The following is a 14,330-nucleotide window of genomic DNA, read 5'->3' on the forward strand; positions in this document are numbered from 1 at the left end:
TAAACAGGAACATGCGTAAAAGTAATTACCATTATGAATTAAAGACTTTTACAAAAATCTTAAAAATCTTTTCAAAAAGTCAAATAGATTTTAAGTAAAAACTACACAAACTTGCAGAGTTTTCCTTTCAGTGCTTCATCTTCCTCTACAAGAATCTCATTTTTTCTGATCCCTCATTGTTTCTAAAGCAATAAGCTTCACCAGCCAATAACATATATGTGCTTCATAAAAATAGGAATATATCTTAAACTGCAGCATTCAAAAACTGCAGAGGAAGAACTCGTTCCCTGCTAGTGGACCATCCTTACATGGCTGATATTGACTGGATAGGAAGGGATAAGTTGAGTGGAAATCACCTGGACAGGGGTCAAGGTGTTGCAGCCAGAGGCACAAAGCCCAACCAGTGGCAGCATGTTTCTGGTGCCCTTCAGTTACCAGTACTAATAGGCCCATGGTGCTTAACAACCCTACTGAAGACCTGGAACACAGGGTAGTTACCACGCAAGGCTATGGCTGGTAACAGGCCAGGGAGAGGAGCTGATGCACCGGTGAGCACAACTGCTACTGATGGAGATCTTGAGCACCTGAGGAAATGGGCTGACAGGAACCCCGTGATGTCAAACTCCGTGATGTCCCTGGGATGCAGCCACCTTATGCAACATTACAGCTAAGAGCAAAATGGCTACAGTGCAGCTTTGAAGAAAAAGATCCAAGGGTCCTAATGGACAGCAGGATGGATGTGAGACAACAGCATGCCTCTATCACAAAGGAGGGCAACTGTGTGTATTAACAAGGGTAAAAACCCAGCAAGGTGAGGGATGCAATTCTTCCTCTCTTCGGCCCTTGAGACCTCATGGGGAAAACTTTTGCCACATCAGAGGGGTTTGCATATCACAAGAAGCCCAAAGAAGGACTACCAAAGTGGGAAGGGGACCTGAAGGATACAAGTTTTTCCTTGAGACCAACAGAGATAACAGGCAAGACAAATGAACCTGCTGGGAGGGTACAGAGAAGTTGTAGGCAGATTCTTAACAAATATGTAACTTCAGAAGAAAAGCAACAGACGAGCTGAAACACGCAATTCCAAGCACTGGAAAAGACCACCCAGGGAAGCCATAGAATCTCTACCCTCAAAGGTTTTCAGCATCAGACTGATCAAGACTGGAGCAAATGGGCTTGCTTTGAGCATGTGGTTGAGCTAGAACATCTCCAAACTTCACCCCAAATTGCTCTACAGCTGGTTTATGTGAAATAAGGAAACAAGTAGCAATTCCCATCTTCTAAAACATTATCTTAAAAATATTTCACCAAAATGGAAGTACTGCCACAATCTTGCTTTCAAAAAGTTTCAATTGTTTCACTGCTTTAGAATTGTCAATAAACGTATGTATATAATATATAAACTACTGAAACCACACTGCCATATAACCTTGCAGCTCTTCTGTTGGTTAGCACAGGTCAAGTATTATTTACAAATAAATCAGCAAATGTAATATAGCCTCAATGATTTTGTTGTAAAATTATCCTGCTAAAATATATCATTAAGAGTAATCGTAAGTACGTAGTTAAGTAGATAAAGAGGAAACTTATTTCATGTTTGTTCTAATGAGTAGTAAACTAGGAATGTAACAACACTGAAACAAATCAGTGACATAAGCATGACAACAGTAAACCTTTTGGAAGCTGGAGGCTAACAGTCTAACACATTAACATCAATCTGTATTAGTTGATTATACAAGGACAAATATGCATAATTTTAAAATTATGAGGCTATAAATCAGCAAAAAAGAAGATTGAAATCAATCAGATAGGGACAGCATTTTGCAGAATGATTAAGGAGTCCGCTATTGTATACATAACACAACATTTTATATACATATTTGCTGTACATATAAGTACCTTTCATTATTACAAAATGCAATTGTAAGTCTCTTCAAATAGGCAAATCACATACTGAAGAGGAAGCATTCAGATTAATCACTGTCATCCTTTAAGGCAGACAAGATAGTGAAAGGTCTGTATTTTTCTACTTTTCCCCTCCCTCCCCCCCTCCCCCCCGCTTCCCCCAGTATCATTTCAAGTCTGTAGCCAGCTGATAAAGCACGCTGAAGAGAGAAAAAATAGGCAAGACTAACCTGCTTAGGAATAACGGACAGAAACGATCAAGAACTGATTTAACAACATTTGTATTTGCTCTCCTTGATGCATCTGGTCTCAGCTAATATTAAATCCAGACAATAAGCAGTGCACTAGCAAGTGACCAACAAGGTACACTGTGTAGCCTGCACTAGGTCAGCAGGTCACACTAATCTCTGTCTGTTACTAGAACCTATGTTAAGTTATTCTCCATTAAAAAGGTACAACATGCTCTGAAATACAGGTATGAGTTAAACTATGTAAAAGCTAGAGATATGTTAACATGCTGCACTAGTAGCCCCAGCTGAAAGCCAAGAAGCTTCTATTAAGTCTGTTACACAGATAATGCAGAATCTGTCTATTGATTTCTGGGGAATAACATCTCCCTGTGATGTTGCTACTGTTTTGATTAGCTGATTATAAGACATATTAAAAGGAACATTCTTTCGTTTACAAGAAAGGGTGCTGTCAGACTGAAAGACTGTGGTGATAAGGCCATATAGGCAAAGATAAATAAAACAGACTGTTCTCACTAAGTGCTCCTCAGCCTGTTCAAAAATACACCCCAGTATCTCAACACCCAAGACAGAAAAACTAATAAAATGACTTTGCAAGCCTTTTTGAGGGAAGCAAGTTGTACAAATATCTTCCTTCTGTTTACAGAAGAAAGTTATATTATAAGCTGTTAACGGATCATCTAGTAAAGTATTTATTTTGCTTTAAAAATATATTAGACCACCTACCATGATGTAAGTGCTTTTTAATAGAAACAAACATCTCAAAATGGCTATTCTGCCATTTCTCCTAGGATGGGCTTTTTAAAGATTTCACTCTTCCTCATATTACAGGAAGTTCGCCCAATGCTTTGGTTTGCAGAGTGGAGGTGAGAGACATCTTAATTCTGTAAGATTATTCTGCATTTAATACCTATAACAGTGGAATCCTGATCCTTGACTATAAAGAAGTTACAAAGAAGAAAACAAACAGTAGAAATATTACAGTAGTGGTAATTGGCAGCTACAGTCAGGATTTGGCAGTACTACAGTAGGATATATGAAAAGAAAAAGGCAGTTCTAAAGTTTTTGTAGGACAAAGCTCACAGTACACGTAGCTCTGTAACTCAATACTTCTGAAACCAGGATGACCTGACAAGAGAGAATAACCAGACAGGTGTTAGGTGAGCTCTTTCAGCAAAACCTATGGATGTGTAGCACGCTTGGTGTAGGTTGGATACAGGGTAAAGTCAGCCTTCTGCCCCACTTGTATTCTCCACACCTGGGACCAAGAAGAAAGATTGGCCACAATAGCTTACCCTGAAGGACCAGGAAGATAGACTGACAGGAAACATGCTCACAATTGCAAACTATTGCAGCTATTTGCATTACAGCACAGTTCCAACCACTGAGCTGCTCAATACCTTAACAGACACATTTCCTCTTACAGTAGTGCATTTCTGTCCAAAAGTAACATTATTTAAGGCAGTTTACATTTTTTGTATGTTATTTCGGAAGCCTCTCTATTAAAGAACGGACAAACTCTTAGCCTTGCTACAAGTTCCTTAAAATACTAGTTAAGAATAGCTGAGCACTGTATTTCTACAGCAGTCATCAAATATGTTCTCCTGAATGCTGCAGGAAGAAAGGAAAACCAATGTGAGCATGGTTTGATCACACTGCTGATTTATTAAACAACATCTGGAAACCATGAGCAAGATCTCAGCCCATTCAGCTTACTCTTCCTATTGTAATCTGTTCCACCTGCTGGAGGACTAGCACCAGTCCCAAACCCTATTTAAACTGGCCCCAGACTCTCAGTCAAGATGTCACTTGCCTCGTGGAAGTCCATTAAGGGTGCTCATCTCCCCCCACTGCACTAGAGGATTGCAGTTCCAGCTCTGTTTCACACTTCCTTTAGTGGGAACTTCTCCCTAACATGCTTCCTATTTCAGATTATTAGATAGAACGCCAGACCTCCTGTGCAAAAATTCCCCTCCACCAAAAGCACCTGCCAAGGATGTAGTAATTTTTATTACAACATAACCTTGCCACCCGTTTCCCTCAGAGGACAGAATAATACTGTCCAGAGCAAGTTTTCTCTTAATTCCAAACAGTATTAAGCAGGATATCTAGGAGCAGGTCCTCAGCAATAACACAGCCAGGTGAGTATTCCCCAGTTCTCAAGCTTTTAACATCACGATAAACCTCTGCCACATGATAGAGGAAGGCACAAAGCTTTACCCGGAGAATCCATGAGAGCTCTTCTCATTGCTGAGAATCATTTGGGCAGCATTTGGCTTTCAACAGTTACTGGGGGTGGAAAGGACGGAACAGGGACACAGCCTCCCCAGCTGATGCTGACTTCTACAAATTCATGAATTATTATCCTTTAAATTCTACTTCCCCATCAAAAATGTTTGAAATTAGTCAGTAAGCTCAGAATTGGAAGAAGAATGAATGGCTAAAAACACAATCAAGAACTTCTAGTTTCCATCAGACACCAACTTTATAACAAACACAACTCAAGTACACCGGCATCTTAGATTTCATCCTAGCAGTCCTTTCTTCCCAAGTTACTGCCTGAGATGGATTCGACCAAATTTGAGTTTGTGGCCATTCCCCACAGGACTTGGAATTTCTCCAGCTGGAAACGGCACTTCAGAGATGCGTCTGTCAGTGCAGAAGTAGGAATGAGGTAGGCACAAGTAGAAGTGAAATTTCTCAGCTGTAGGCATAAAGTGAACTCCTTCACAGCTTTCACTGCTTTCTGCAAATTAACAAGTGTGGAGGATATCACTGAAGTAAGATCTCAGTGTACAAAACAGTTTACAGAAATAAACTGGAACCTTTTAAATCAAAAGGGAAAGGACTCCTAATCATGGTAAGAATTAAAGACAATCTTCACAAAGAGAATACCAATGGATTTTCAGTGCTATGTTAGGATAAAATATCTTTAAAATTTCCTGACTTACCCCCACTATTTTCATACATTACTTTTTATGTATTCTATACACATAGGTATAATAACATCTAGTGCTACATAGCAGTATTAGTTATATATAGAAATGATGGTATAACTGCTTGAACAAAAAATCTGTAGGGTTAATGCAACCGCACAGTAAATTTCAGAGTTCTACATAACCTGGCAAAAATACTGTTTGTCCTAACTTTAGTAGTTCCTAAACTACTTTTCCAAGTAGTTTTCTAACCTTTCAGTTATTGGCATTCTAAACACAAAAGCCAAGTGGAAGGCTCCAGTTATCTTCTGTTACTTAGTTTTCTCAAAGCAAAATTTCCATTTTATTATTTTAATTCAAATATTTGCATTTAAACTACAAACTGACAGACAGCACTGTGAGATTTCTAACGATTCCATTTAAAATTTTATATTACATTTTTTACTCTGCAATTTTAAGTTAACTTCACATACATCCATGGGAAAGAACAGATGTTCAGCAAGTGTAATTTTATCTGTTATATCTTACCTAAAAAGCATCAGTTAACAAAACTAATGGACTAAACTACAAAACTAAGTGAATTGCTGCACAAACTTCTTGGTTAATAAATGTAAAAGAGTACACATGGGTGCTACTTATTCAAAATGCACATTATGGAGTTCTCATAATCAGTCATTTCTTTTGCAATTGTTAGTCTATGATGTGAGTACCATTTCAAGGAATTTACTGCTATTTATAACACTTCTTTTTAAATAAGAAAGCTTTTGAAATATTACCTTAAAACCTAAATAAACAGTAATTTATCTTCTAAAATAGTCAGCAATCTGTCACACAAAATCACCAGAATGCTATATGGCAAAAGAAGCACAGCTGTCAACAGTGCATTATAATTGTTGCAAAGTTTCACAAAAGACCTCTCTAATTATAACATCACAACACATAAATGTTTATCACAGTGGTTAGCTTGAAATACAATGTGTATTCATAGCTGAAATGAAAGAGGAATGTGAGCGTCAACAAGAAAAGAAGCTGAGTGCCCAAGGGAACAAAGATAAAAATGTTCTGAAAGTAGATGTGGCAGTGATATAGGACTTACTGTTAGTTGTTCAGCTGTGTATTCCAGACACATGCAGAAGTGAGAGATTAAGAACTGGACAATAGGATGGAGGAAAAAAAGATTTAAAAGAAATAAAGAGATCTGGGGAAAATAAACATCCTCTCAAACACCCAATTTACCAGATTTTGATGTATCAATTAAGAAATCTTAGAAATTTGACAGACAATTCACAGGTAATACAATAAAGCTGTCAATTTGTTCAGGTTTCTGTAACATTCATCATTTTGCATGGTATTTATTTGTAGGGACAGCAGATATTTTGAGGTTCTTCAGATGCTAATCTGAAACGCAGCACCCTCGATACCACTGTGCATTTGTTTCAATACAGCTGCATTCAAACCAATGGAAAAGCAGTCTCCTTGGTATGTTACGGTGGTTTTACAGAATCACAGAATTGTAGGGGTTGGAAGGGACCTCCAGAGATCATCGAGTCCAACCCCCCTGCCAAAGCAGGTTCCCTACAGTAGGTCACACAGGTAGGCATCCAGGCAGGTCTTGAACATCTCCAGAGGAGACTCCACCACCTCCCTGGGCAGCCTGTTCCAGTTACACCGACTGACAGCTAGACTCCACCACACTGCTCCCTCATTGCCCACACCCTTAAGGAATAGAGGGAGAAAATACAATAAAAATGGGATCAAGTGATGAGATAGGACAGGGAAATCACCCACCAACTACTGTGACAGCCAAAACCAACTATATGGATGACTAATACTGAGCTTATTGACTATTACCAGTAGAGCAGTGACAATTATAATCAAGCTACAGATAGCTCTCTGAACAGTAGATAAACCAACTGCCACAAGAAAAAAAATCCCATAGTCAGCTCACAGCAATATTTCAACTACAACTTAGGAAGCCGAACTACACACAAAGCAGTAAATAACAGCTCTAGTATTTCTAAATGGGAGAAAAGCAAAAAATTCTCCAGTTTGCACAACAGTAAATGTCAATTTTTGTCTCTAAAAGTGCATCCATTAATAGATTCTGATTTTGTATCATCAGCTTACATACACAGATATTACTAGGTGTAAATTAAACACTACAACATATTTAAAAAGTCACAGAAACAGGTTTCTCTCTCACTAATGTGCAGTTGTTTAGATGGCTACCTTTTTAAGCTATCCACAGTGCACAGAAGCTAAGTGTTCAGATACATTCAGCTGTACTTGACAGGACATAAGGACAGGACCATAAGACAATACAGTTAAAAGTCAACAATATTGAGTTCAACCATGGATAAGTAATAAAGGTATGCTTATTAACTCCATATACCCAGGAAAGTTGGACTTTTTCCCCCCTTGGGAGGAAAGAATTTAGGTTTTTAGCTAGAAAGTGCCTGAATTTCAGAATCACTACGCCACAGTGCTTGCTACCTCGTTAAATCTTTACCTGGATTACTGTAGGTGTATTAGAAAATGCCACTGTGATTGTAAAAAAGAAGCTCATTTGGAGATATTCAGTAAAACATTTTATTAAATAAGAGTACAGTGAAACCAGCTGTAGCAAACCACACACTCCAGAGAATCATGAACCTACACACTACTCACATTTTGTGCCACCGCTAAGTTGGAAACATTAAAGTAGCAAAATTAGCCTCTTTACAACCAAGCTATTAGTTCCTAATGAGCTCAATTAAAAAGCAGTACATATGGCAGCAACAAGACACACAGGGCACATGGAAATGGCACTACTGAAAAGCCAAAGCCAGACAGAACTGAACTTGGCCACTAAAATAAAGAACAACAATAAATATTTCTATAAATACATCAACAGCAAGAGGAAGGCTATGGAGAATCTCCATCCCTTGCTGTACACCACGGGCAACTTGGTGACCAAGGATCAGGATAAGGCTGAGGCGCTTAATGCCTTCTTTGCCTCAATCTTTAATATTAAAACTTGTTACTCCCTTGGAACACAGCCCCCTGATCTGGTAGATAGTGATGGGGAACAGAACAGGCCCTGCGTGATCCACGATGAGATGGTTTTGGACCTGCTTCAAAAGTTCACAGGGCCAGATGGATTGCACCCTCAAGTGCCGAGGGAGTTGGTGGATGTGGGTGCCAAGCCACTCTCCATCATTCTTCAGCAATCCCGACTAACTGGAGATGTCAAGGACTATGGAAGTAATCCTGCCCCTGTACTCAGCATTGGTGAGGCCTCACCTCAAGTATTGTGTTCAGTTTTGGGCAATTCAGTACAGAAAGGATATGGAGGTGCTGGAGCAGGTCCAAAGAAGGGCAACAAGGCTTGTGAAGGGGCTGGAGAATAAGCCCTACAAGGAGAGACTGAAGGAACTAGGGCTACTTAGTCTGGGGAAAAAGAAGCTGAGGGCAGACTTCATTGCTCTCTTTCTGAAAGGTGCTCATCTGAAGTGTGCTTACAAGCAAGAGCAGGGCAGGTCTCTTCTCACTGGTGACAGGACGAGGGTAAATGGCCTCAAATTGCACTAGGGTAAGTCTAGGTTGGATATCAGGTAGCACTTCTTTACAGGGTTGTTAAGCACTGGAATAGGCTCCCAGGGAGGTGGTTGAGTCACCATCCCTGAAAAGTATTTAAAAATCATTTGAATGTGGTGCTCAGGGACATGATTTAGCAGAGGGTTGTTAGAGTTAGGGTAGTATGGTCAGGTTGTGGTTGGACTTGGTATCTTCAAGGTCTTTTCCAACTTGAGCAATTCTATGATTCTATGATTCTACTTTAGTGATAGGACTCGACAGGTCAGGTTGGTGGTGGGACTTGATATTGAAAGTCTTTCCCAATCAACATGATTCTATGAATTATCAAGGAATGCTGACAACTGAGGAACCTGCTGAGCCACCTATAAGGTAAGGAATTGTGGTAGATGGTCTCATGCGCATGATGAGTACGTCAGACTTCTCCAACAGTAATTCTGAAAGTTTTGAAGCCTAGAAAACACTTCAGTATGTGTTCACCTTTTGTCTATAATGGATTATTATTACGTGTAAGTATTTTGCACAGAACATGAAATACCAGCATCAGCAGACGATCAAACATTACTTTAAGAGCTGGTATTCATCTTTGCTAAACAATCAAAGCACATAGGACTTGGAACAAGTCCATCATCGGTGATAACTGCTTAGAATCTCAGAATCACTAATTACAATCAAATCAGTTTAAAAGTGGATAAGTTTAATCATGGATACAGACAAAATGTTAGCTTTAAATGAGCTGTGTTTTACCCTTAAGTAGAGTCAGAATCTTATAATTGCATCCCAAACTAAGAACTGAAAGGCCAACATCATCCATCTCTAGCCAGTTGCAGCAGGGTCAGAGGGAAGACTGTCAGTAAACAAGGGTGCTCTGTTCGTCTGTTCCTTCCGCTCATACACAAGCAAACTGATTTCAGGCAGGTTCCTGCAGTCCCATTATCTCGATACTTGCTTACAGTAGTAGACCACAACAAAAACAAGTGGAAAAAAAATTATTCAGCTGGAAGCACTGAAAAAGTTTACTTCAGACATATGAGATATTGCAATTTGGTATTTTCATTTCAGATGAAGTATTCAAACATTCTCAAAAGCAACACAACTTCTTCTATACAATTTTTTTTCCCAGTTTTTTCTGTTTCCACAAACATACAAAAACAACCATCCACCTAAACTGTCGTGCAGCCTGATGAGACGCTGACTCTGCCTGTGTACAGTAAGGGAATGATTCTCTCCTCTTAAAGAACATCCTCGCTGTGGCATTCCTGAAGTCCATCCACACACAACAGAAAAATAGTTTAGGTATAGCTCAATACTGAACTGTCCCAAATTCCTGTCCTTTAACAGGCAGGGAAATACTGCTCTGCCTTCTTCCAAATTCACTATCTTGTTTCATTTTGTTCAAAAGAAAACAAAAGAATTCTAACAATAACCAAACAGGAATTTCATAACAAAGTAAGGATTATTTTGCAGGAGTTACGTTTTCACCCAAAATGCCAGAAGGAAAATGCCTGAGCAGCTGTATATACTGTGAATTTCTTTTAAGTTAACATGGATTATACGTTCACTGACAGAAGGCAATCTCAACTTTTCCAACAGCTACATGCACAGTACACTTCTTCTGTTTAAGTACTTCTGTCCTCAATAAAGCAACCAGTATATGATAACAAACTACAGTTTTATAAGTCATATTTGTGAGTGGAATACTCTTAGATATGTAATAAAGGAAGAAAAGATAAGACTACCTCAACCTTTAAACAGAAGCCCTAAGAAAGGAAACTTCACTACAGAAGACTTAACACTACCAAAAACTGAAGTCTTTCAGATGAAAATAATTGTTGTATACATTTAAGAAGATAAAAAAAGATGTCTGTTGTTAACACCACGAAACCCAATTTCTTCCAACTTCTATATAGATAAAACCATAGTTCATTTTTTAACAAGTTAAGCAAAGTAAAACATCCTTAACAGAGCAGAAAATGAAGTTTTATTCACTGCACAAAATAAATCAACAAAACTATAATGTCTGTTGATGACAATGAAACCACCAGCATATGCACTTGGGACTCTGATCTATTCTGTCCACCAGATGCTCCCTTATGGAAGGCTGGTTAAAAGAATTATAGAGTTCATTGCGGCTTAAACAGATTTTTCTCATGCTGTTAAATATTTTTTTCTGAAGTTTTACTGCAAAATCTTAATGTTCATTATGATTGTAAGCAAATATCAAGAATGAACAACCTATAGCCCACAGGCCGCATGCAGTGCAGCAGGACAATTCAGCTCACTTATTCCCTTTGGCCTCCTCTGCTATGAACCTCAGCTGCACACCAGATGACTGCAGTGGTGCAGGCAGCCTGCTCCGCAGGACCAATTTATGTCACAGGCTTGTAGCCTCTCTCCCATAGCATAATGAGCCCATATTTAAATGCATGCTGGGAAAAGCATCCTGAAGAGCTTCCAGGAAAGACGGCCACTTCCCACTGCCAGAACAATGCATTTATCCCACAACCCTGTCACCATCCACATCTGAGGAGCACATGGAAAAGAGGATAGCCAGAATGGGCTGAATGAACCATTTGGGATCAGCAGCACACTCTCACCTACCGTTATTCTCAGGTCTCCACCAGACCCTGCTTGGGGAGAAACTCTGGGGCAGTAAGCTACACAGAAAGACAGAGGCTTCCAGAAAGCATCCGTCCTATAGTGCAATCCAGGTGACATTCACATGCATCAAGTGTCCCAAAGGTCATAAAATATGACACACTTCTGCCAGAAGGAATAATAAAAAAAAAAAAAAAAAAAAAAAGAAAAACAGAGCACCCCACCCATCCAAAGCACCTGAGAACTGCTGCTTTCCCCAGTACGCCATACGGCAGCACCGATTGCACTGCACTGATCATGAGACCGCTCTGCCCACAGAACTGGGTAGAAAACTACAGAGCTTCTTTGAAAAAGTAATTCCTAATCACCCCCACAATTTTAAAATATCAACACTAACAAGCTTTGGGCCTAATGCTGAGTAATTACATATGACCACTACTGCAGCAGCTGTTAGCATATTTCAGGGAATCCTACACTAACCCAAAGCACTGAGTAACGCTGTCAGGCTAACAATAAGTAAATAAATAAATAACGCACACCAGGAGCCTGGCTATGTAACAAAACCAGAAACACAAAATAAATATTCAGCTTTAATTGAAAATATTTGGAAATGAAACAGCTCCAATCAATACATTTTTCCAAAAGAATGATTCACGCATCTACAATAAAAAAGGCTAAAGCAATTTTGTGTTATTCAACTTCCAGTGAGAGGCAATGAATTAGCAAGTACACTAATGAAGGACAGCGAGTTCAAGTACTAGTGTGGCTCTTCAGACCTCTGCTTCTGGACAGATTGCCTGTTAGATATCAATTAGCCCCCAGCAGATCAGTGCCTGAGCAATGGAGCAATCAAGTTTGTTCTGTGATCTCCTGGTGGAAAGTTTATTTGTTTAACAGATGCATTCAAATTAAGATGACTGTGACAAGTGGCTATTGCTAGCTGTGCAACACAATTTCCTTGTGGTTCTGCAGAACATAGGAAGACCTACACTGATTGTAGGGATTTGCATATATAAGCAAAAGGGCACAACTAAAACACAACATTTCCACGCTCTACTGGCAAAAAGGCAGTTTACTGGTCAAGTTCATCACTGACCACAAGTGCTTAAAATAAAACAATGTGCCATTTGTGCATCAAAACTATTCAGCAGGAACCATCGCCTAAGTGCATGTAAAGTAAAATCCTATTCTAAAGTCACAAGCCATGAATGAATAAGGTGAACTTTTTCTGCTTAAGTTCAATGACTGCATTTAATAAATTATAATTGAGTCGCACCCTTCCTGAGAAAACACCACTCCTTCCAAAGGGAACAAGCTATAATTTCAGTGTACACTGTACTTCATAGAATTAAGAATATTTTTTGTCTTTCAGAATTTTAAGAAGCTTTCACCAAAGGTGGGTAACTTACAGGTTTTTTCCACTACAAAATCTGTAATCATGCCTCTTCTGAAATAGGCTTTGCTATAATGAGGAGCTAAAATACATTCCAACAAATTTAACTATGCTTTAATCTATCAACAAATGAGAAAAAACTACTTCCTCTCTAAGGAAATATTTTTTAAGCACATTACCTCACCTCATTCCCTGTTAAACCATACACCAATCCAAACTCTTCACCCAACTACATGAAACAAAGCTGGATTGTTGGATTCTAATTTTGATGGGGACAAATCTGGAAATACTGCAAAGTAAATCAACTGAAGTATTCCAGACCTATGGCAGGGAAGGTAGAATCAGAGTCCAACCCGGACTTCTGGGAATTACGCCAAACATGATACATAAATTCACCTTGCAACAAAGACACTGACTATTGGTATCGCATTTCCTTGCTGTTGTAGGTCACTGAAAAAAGTAAGATAAGTAAAGGCATGAGGATTATTCGTTCTACTTTGTACTCCTGTGTCTACATAGCAGAACATTTTTTCTTTACAAAGACAAACACGTTAGTATTAACATTGCTTTAGTAAGCCTATTTTCTGGAATACAAATCAGTGAGGCTTTGGTATCAAAATTTCAACTCTGCTATTTACTCATCCAATTGCAGAATTAACATAAATATTTAGAAAAACTTTCAGGAGCCAAGCTTATCAGATCAATATTCTGTTCTTTTTCTAACACTTGAAATACAAAAGTCTGCTCTGATGTACGATTCCACAGCAATGGCACAACAGCAGTTACTGCTCATCTCTATTCTTGGGCAAACGTGGTCCACACCAACATCCAATAACTTATGCTGTGACATCATTACCAACTCTCCACATTAACCACAGCAAAGAAGAAACCAGATAGCCTCTGCTACTCATAAATTGCCACGAAGACTAGACTTATCCTGCAACAACCTTGCTCTGAAAGCAGTTGGGAGTAAGTTTGAAAGCTGAGCTAAGTATCAACGAATGCAACTTGGCCTTCAACTTGCAGTTCAGCTGCATCATTCGTGTACCAGCCAGCTTCCCTTCTCAGAGCTCTCAGGACAGGGCAGAACACAGACATGACAGGGAGGAATCGCACTGCCTGCTGGCTAACGTATGCCAACTAGAACAACTACCTGCCCGGGTCAATCCTACAGAGCAGTTTCCCAAATATATGATGATTTGCATTATCATCTTAACTTTCTCAATATATAGCCTCCCAACACATAAAATTACAGGCATAGCATTTATATTCTGGTTCAAGTGTAGGCAATCAAAATAGTTATACATTTCCAAAATCATTATTTATTAATGCAAAAATTTCCCTACCAATTTTGATGTAATATACTTGTACTTCCATGACAGGCAGCACCACAGGGACATTAATAAGATCAGAAACCTGTTATTTGATTCCAAACAATCACTCAGAAGCAAATCTTAGGTTGCACAACTACTGATTTTCTTAAACTTACATAATACAGTTTCTAAATACTAAGACAGTAAATAAATTCTGTGAATTTATTTAAAGTAATTTTTCCTGAGCTCCCACTTGTTCTACCTTAATGCCATGATCCACAGACTTTGAAGTTCTAATAAGCGAGATAGAATAGTCACCCCTGCATCAGTTCTGATGCAAAGCCTACTACACCATCCATTACCA

At 39.0% G+C, this 14,330-nt stretch overlaps 1 protein-coding gene across 6 annotated transcripts in view; it reads right to left on the bottom strand.

The window, feature by feature from the left end:
- VPS13B (vacuolar protein sorting 13 homolog B) overlaps positions 1–14,330 on the bottom strand; it is a 417,159-nt gene that overhangs the window by 388,692 nt on the left and 14,137 nt on the right. The window lies entirely within an intron of this gene.

Source organism: Centrocercus urophasianus, unplaced genomic scaffold (assembly GCF_019232065.1).
Source record: "Centrocercus urophasianus isolate 14NV4802_14NV808 unplaced genomic scaffold, USGS_Curo_1.0 seq_11, whole genome shotgun sequence".
NCBI classification, from domain to species: Eukaryota; Metazoa; Chordata; class Aves; order Galliformes; family Phasianidae; genus Centrocercus; species Centrocercus urophasianus.